Genomic DNA, 7,450 nt, shown 5'->3' with positions numbered 1-7,450 from the left:
TGCCACACCAGAAAGCTGTGCTGCCACCCAGAGAGACCTGGGCAGAGAGGAACCTGATGAAGTTCAACTAGGCTAAGTGTAGGGTCCTGCAACTCAGGAGGAATAACCCCCTGCACCAGGACAGGTTGGGACTGACCTGCTGGAGAGCAGCTCTGTGAAAAAAGACCTGGGAGTCCTGGTAGACAACAGGATGCCCAAAAGCCAGCAATGTGCCCTTGTGGCCAAGAAGGCCAATGGCATCCTAGGGGGCATTAAGAAGAGCATGGCCAGCAGGTGGAGGGAGGTCATCCTCCCCCTCTGCTCTGCCCTGGGGAGGCCCCAGCTGGAGCACTGGCTCCAGTTCTGGGCCCCCCAGTTGCAGAAGGAGAGGGAACTGCTGGAGAGGATACAGCAGAGGACCACAGAGATGCTGAGGGGCCTGGAGCAGGTCACTTGTGAGGCAAGGCTGAGGGACTTGGGTCTTGTTAGTCTGGAGAAGAGAAGCCTGAGGGGGGATGTGATCAACACCTCTGAATAGTTCAAGGGAGGGTGTCAGGAGGATGGGCCAGTCTTCTGTCAGTGGTGCCCAGTGACGGGACAAGAGGAAACAGGCACAAACGTGAACATGAGAAGTTCCCATCTCCCTGCCCAAGCGAAAACCTCCTGAGGTGGTCCCAAGGAGGGCACCTTGTCATGAGGGTGGCATCTGGGGCTCCAAGGTGCTTTGCGGGAGCCAGATAACAACACACCAGCCAAGGGAGGACTTGAGCAATTCTGGTCCTGCAATCAATGCCAATATGACTAGAGGTCAACCATCTTACCCCCAGAAATAGTCAATGGCCCAAGAGCCCATCAAATGGGCCTTATTGGCCTCATATGACCTTATTGACATCACTGAGGCATGGTGGGATGACTCTTAGGACTGGAGTGTTGGGTGAGGATTAAAGGGAGCACGGGGGCAGGTGATGTTACAGTAGGAAGAAGCCCTGCACCAGTTGGTGCTGGGGCTGTTGGAGAGCAGCTCTGAGGAGAAAGACCTGGGCATCCTGGTGGACACGCTCCAGCAGCTCAATGTCATTCTTGTGGTGAGGGGCCTAGAACTGAACACAGGCCTCAAGGTGAGGCCTCACCTTTGCCCTGTACAGAGGCACCATCACTGCCCTGCTTCTGCTGGCCACGCTGGTCCTGACACAGGCCAGGATGCCGTTGGCCTTCTTGGCCACCTGGGCACACTGCTGGCTCATGTTCAGCCGGCTGTCCACCAACACCCGCAGGGGTTGTTGTGACCAAAATGGAGGACTCAGAACTTGGCGTCATTAAACCTCATCCCATTGGGCTTGGCTCATTGATACAGTCTGTCCAGGTCCCTCTGTAGAGCCTTCCGACCCTCAAGCAGATCAATGCTCCCACCTAGTTTGGAGTCATCTGCAAACTTACTGAGGGTGCACTCAATCACCTAATCTAGATAATCAGTAAATATATTAAACAAGACTGGCCCTGGAACTGAGTCCTGAGGGACACCACTGGTGATGGGCCACCAACTGGATTTCACCCCATTAATCACAACCCTCTGGGCATGGCCATCCAGTCAGTGTTTTATCCAGTGAAGGGTACACATGTCTATGCCATGATTCACTAGCTTCTCCAGGAGAACGCTGTGGGGGACGGTGTCAAAGGCCTTACCAAAGTCCAGGTAGACAATGTCCACAGCCTTCCCCGCATCGAGAAAGCGGGTCACATGGTCAAAGAGATCAAGCTGGTTAATCAGGACCTCTGTTTCCTAAACCCATGCTGGATGGCCCTGATTCCTTGGCTGTCCTGCACTTGCCATGAGAACTCACTTAAGATGATCCTCTCCATGATCTTTCCCGGTGCTGAGGTCAGGCTGACAAGCCTATAGTTTTCCAGATCCTCCTTCCAGCCCTTTTTGTAGATGGGCGTCACATTGGCCACTCCAGTTAGCTGGTACCTCTCTTGTTGACCAAGATTGTTGATAGATAATGGTGAGAGGCTTGGTAAGCTCTCCCACCAGCTCCCTGATTATGTATGAGGATGCATTTAGGGACCTTATTAGCAGAGTCAAAGGGATCCAACACACATGTTGTAAGACACAATTAAGTACCATTTTGTAAACTTGGCAGAGGGAAAAATGTTAAGATGGCAATTCTTCATAGGTTTAAAGTCATATATGATTCAGTGGGTAACCAGCCCCAGATTTTCTTTTGGTCCAGATTTTGGGCTAAATTGTGTCCAGACTTTGGATGTCGAGCCATTGCATCCCCAAGTGAAAAGTTTGGTGGGACCACAGCCATCTCCAACACCACAGCATCTCTCTTCCAGGCAGAGCTTGTCTCATACCACCCACTCACCAACAAAAAGCTGCTTTATTGCAGCAAACAAACATATGCAACGTATCACACCTTTGCTGGGCAGACCCAGTCTAATATTTAGTTCAGCTTTTTGTTAAACCCCTAAACCTTGCTCCACTTTATTTTCAACTAAATTGGTTTATTGCTTGGGAGTCCCTCATGTTTCCCATGTGTTTAATTTGCACAGGACAACAGACACCTCTGGGCATCACTCAGCCCAAGCCCCTGCTCCAAGCAGGGACACCTCAGGCTGGTTGCTCAGGGATGAGCCCCATCAGGGCTTGAATGTCTCCAAAGACGGAGCCTCTGCAACCCGAACACACCAAACATTTTCCTCATGTTTAGATGAAGCCTCCTGCGTTTCATTTTGTGCCTGTACTCGGCACTGGTGAGGCCTCACCTTGAGTACTGTGTACAGTTTTGGGCCCCCTACCATAAAAAAAAAGACATTGAGGTGCTGGAGCGAGTCCAGAGAAGGGCGACAAAGATGGTGAGGGGTCTGGAGCACAAGTCTTATGAGGAGAGGCTGAGGGAACTGGGGTTATTCAGCCTGGAGAAGAGGAGGCTGAGGGGAGACCTTATTGCTCTCTGCAACTACCTGAAAGGAGGGTGTAGAGAGATGGGGGTCAGTCTCTTTTCTCAAGTCACATTCGACGGGACGTGCGGAAATGGCCTCAAGTTGCGCCAGGGGAGGGTCAGGCTGGATATTAGGAAAAATTTTTTCACTGAAAGCGTTGTCAGCCATTGGAATGGGCTGCCCAGGGAGGTGGTTGAGGCCCCATCCCTGGAGGTGTTCAAAAGACGGGTTGATGTAGTGCTGGGAGGTCTGGTTTAGTGATGCTCCTTGTTTGTTGTGGGGGTGTCTATTCTTCTCCGATAGGGTGACGGTTGGACAAGATGATCTTTAAGGTCCCTTCCAACCTCGAAGATTCTGTGATTCTGTGATTCTGTTGCCCCTGGTCTTGTCACTGAGGACCACTGGGAAGAGCCTGGTTCCATCGTCTCCATCCCACCACCAGGTATTTACGCATATGGGCAAGAACCCCCACAAGTATCCTCTTCTCCAATGCAGAGCAGTCACAGCTCTCTCAGCCTCCCCTCGTATAATGCTCTGGTCCCTTCATCCCCTGCATAGCCTGTTGCCAGTCTTACTCCAGGACGCCCACGTCTCTCCCATGCTGGAGACCCCAGGAACCGCTCTACAGAGGCGAGGAATCCCCGCAGCCATCTTGGACCACTTGCCAAATACAAGCAACTCACTCACATTTTAGCTATTTAAAAAAACAAGGCTTAATACTGAAGGAGAGCAAAGAAAATAATTTTCTTTTTTATTTTTTTCATGAATCTGGAAGCGAAAAACCAGCACCAGAACCCAAGATATCTTCTTATCAGTTAATTAGCATTGGATGCGGCAGGCAGGCTGAAGAGCTCTGCCCCTGCCTCAGACAGGTCTTCACAAATTCAGTTTTCTGCAGAATCAGCATTGCAGAAGGAAAGTTGCTCCATCATGCACAGAAAAATATGCATTTTGAGCCCTCAGAGAGTAAAATTTAGGCAGCTGGGCTTAGGTAGCAGCAGCTGTGTGTCAGGCACCAGCCCTGTGCTTGCTACACCACAGAAAGTTCTGGGCAGCATAACGTCTCCTCACTGTCAACTTTCAGTATTACTTCGTATTCTTGTATTTATAGGAAAACAGAAGATTTCTGAGGCCAAACGCTCTTCCCAGATTATTTTCTCTGCTAGCTGTTTTTAGCCGGTGAGCATCAGCCTTCAGAAGAGGTGTCATCTGGTTTAAGTACCTGATTTCCCATCCTGACACTGCAGCAGAGCTTGGGCATCACCTCAGTGGGCCTCTGCAGCCTGCATACATAAAATTATCGGGTTTAAAAGGTGACAGGTTTGGGAAAAACACAGTGGGTGAAGGTCATGGAGTAATCCTACCCATGGCGATAAGAACACTGAAGTAGTATTTCCTGCAATTTGTCCAATTTTGGCTACAAGTTTTTATCACCCTTTAAAAAATGTTCTAAAGGGAAAGCCAGTGAAAGCCAAAAGCCCAGCTGAGCTGCCCAGGAGTTTTGTGATACCTATGTCCTTTAGGGCACCTCAAAGCCCCTCTTCTACATTCCCTGGATGATGCTGAGACCATCTGCATCATTTCCATGTAGACAGCCTATTTGCATGCCTATTTCCATGCAGACAGCCACAAAATAGGAATAGAAATGGGAGGTTTGGTGACCTTTCCCATCACTATCTAGTGGTAGATTGCAAGGTCTGCAAAGGGCCTGATGGATTTAGGTCCTACAGTGTTGACCTGGTGTGACTCCAGCCCAGGTCTCAGGTCAATCCCGAAAATGGGGTGGCTCCATCTGGCTCCATCCACGCAAATGGCTCCGTTTTGCACCAAAGAGCAAAGCAAGGCCCCAGTACCTTGAAAAATCAGAACAGAGAGTTTACCTTTCCAAGCCCTTTCTGCCCAATGGAAGGTACAGAACTGATGACAAAAGTAAAGAATTGTTTCCTTTCCTTCCCAACAAGATGAAAGTCACAGTCCAGAGCTGAGCAAAAATGGCAGAGAAGTAACCCAGAAGAAATTTATTTTTTTTTAAATTCCACCGAACTCCAATGATACAGCCACGTGCACAGCTGAAAGCTGTCTGTCACAGTTGATTAGGGTTCAATCAATATCCGGTTGAAGAAAAACCAGTAATATTGCCACAGTTTTGCAATTGTTTCCCTTAACCACAGGGGAGAGCCAGCTTGGGATCACGGTTGAAAACAGGGTTACAGGCTGAGTGTCTGCGGGAATTACTTAAGGACAGTGAGCAGTGACCAGAATTGTTTAATGAGCTTAGGAGAAGGTGCAGCTCCTCTTGTTACAGAATCATAGAATAATAGAATCATCTAGGTTGGAAGGGACCTTCAAGATCATCTAGTCCAATCATCAACCTAACTCTGACAAAAAAAACCAACAAACAAACCACGACAAAACATCACTAAAGCATGTCCCCCAGCACCATGTCAACCCGTCTTTTGAACACCTCCAGGGAGGGTACCTCAACCACTTCCCAGGGCAGCCCATTCCAATGTCTGATAACCCTTTCCGTGTAAAAGTTTTTCTTGATATCCAACCTGAACCTCCCCTGGTGCAACTTGAGGCCATTTCCTCTTGTCCCATGGCCTCTTCCTTGGGAGAAGAGACTGACCCCCCCTGGCTACACCCTCCTTTCAGGGAGTTGGAGAGAACGAGAAGGTCTCCCCTCAGCCTCCTTTTCTCCAGGCTGAACACCCCCAGCTCCCTCAGCCTCTCCTCACAAGACTTGTGCTCCAGACCCCTCACCAGCTCCGTTGCCCTTCTCTGGACCCGCTCCAGCCCCTCAACGTCTTTTTTGTGGGAATGGGCCCAAAACTGGACACAGTACTCAAGGTGAGGCCTCACCAGTGCCTCGTACAGGGGACAGTCACCTCCCAAGTCCTACTCCCCACGCTGTTCCTGATCCAGGCCATGATACTGTTGGTCTTCTTGGCCACCTGGGCACACTGCTGGCTCATGTTCAGTTGACAGTAGACCAACACCCCCAGGTCCTTTTCCTTGGGGCAGCTCCAGCCATTCTTCTCTAAGACCAAAGTGTCCTTGGGGTTGGTGTAACCCAAAGGCAGGACCTGGCCTTGGTGACCCTCATCCCGTTGGTCTCAGCTCATCCATCCACGCTGGCCAGATCCCTCTGCAAAGCCTTCCTACCCTCCAGCAGGTTGACACTCCCACCAGAGTGTTGTCTGCTGAATATTTTTATTTTTAGAATAAAAGGTTCTGCCTCCCAGGTCCTTTTCCTTGGGGCAGCTCCAGCCATTCTTCTCTAAGACCAAAGTGTCCTTGGGGTTGGTGTAACCCAAAGGCAGGACCTGGCCTTGGTGACCCTCATCCCGTTGGTCTCAGCTCATCCATCCACGCTGGCCAGATCCCTCTGCAAAGCCTTCCTACCCTCCAGCAGGTCGACACTCCCACCCAGCTGAGTGTTGTCTGCTGAATATTTTTATTTTTAGCATAAATTTTTTATTTTTAGAATAAAAGGTTGTGGCTCTCAGGGTTTTGAGTGTGACGTGGATCTGTGTGGTTGGCAGTAGGTGGGTATCAAGCCCCTGAACAATCTACTTGAGTTTGGTGAAGCACTGAGAATGCCAGCCAGGCTCTTCCCTCCCCCCACAGTGCCTTTAATCAGCGGTTGGCAGGATAATTAACACCATTTGGACATCCCAGTGGCATGGCAGGAGTAAATAGTTGTGTGTGTCAATGAGAACATTCCTTTCAGCTGGGAATGCAGTGTTACTGCCAGTTTACACAGACAGCACGGGCACAGCCATGTTCCCAGGCTTGTTCTATTCCTATAATTGCAACCAGACGTTTTAATTTAAATTCCCCCCGAAATATAGTGTCACAATTGTCTAGACTTGGTAAATAACCAGTACTTTCTGTGCTTCTGCCAGGATCAAGCAGAAACCCTTCTGCCACCCCCTCCTCAGGCCACTCTGGGGGTGACCAAGGGAAAAACACGTTGGTACCTCAGTGATGCCATAGGCCTCTTACGGCCTTCGTTTGCCATCTTGCCTCTTGTGTCACTCTCTGTACCTCTACACAGTGGGTACTGGTGGTCACCTGATCAGGATGGGTGGTTTAACTCCTGTTGGTAGAGAGGAATGTCGCCACGGGATGGTGCAAGCCATGGAGAATCGCTTCCTGAGGGATGCAGTCTCAACAGAGGATGGGCACCAGAGAGCTCTTACCGGGACACAAGCTGCTCTCCCTGGGAGCCTGCGGCTGCTCCATCCCCAGCTGAGTGTTCTGGTTGGGCAATTTGAGTCCCAGCAGCTTTTTGCATGAGAAACAGGCAAAGGAAGCCACTCAGTCAGAACGTTTCGGCAGTTTTTTCCTTCGGTTGTTTTTGTGTTTTCAGTTGTTTCTTTTTCACTTCAGTTGTTTGGGTTCTTGGGTGTTTTTTTTTTTTTTTTTAAATTTTTAAATTTTTTGAAATTTGCTTTGGTGCTGCTGTTGTTGTGGGTTCTCTTCTCCCTTCCCTTCCCTTCCCTTCCCTTCCCTTCCCTTC

Source organism: Calidris pugnax, unplaced genomic scaffold (genome assembly GCF_001431845.1).
Source record: "Calidris pugnax isolate Ruff unplaced genomic scaffold, ASM143184v1 scaffold499, whole genome shotgun sequence".
In the NCBI taxonomy this organism is placed as follows: domain Eukaryota; kingdom Metazoa; phylum Chordata; class Aves; order Charadriiformes; family Scolopacidae; genus Calidris; species Calidris pugnax.
This window is presented reverse-complemented; position numbering follows the sequence as displayed.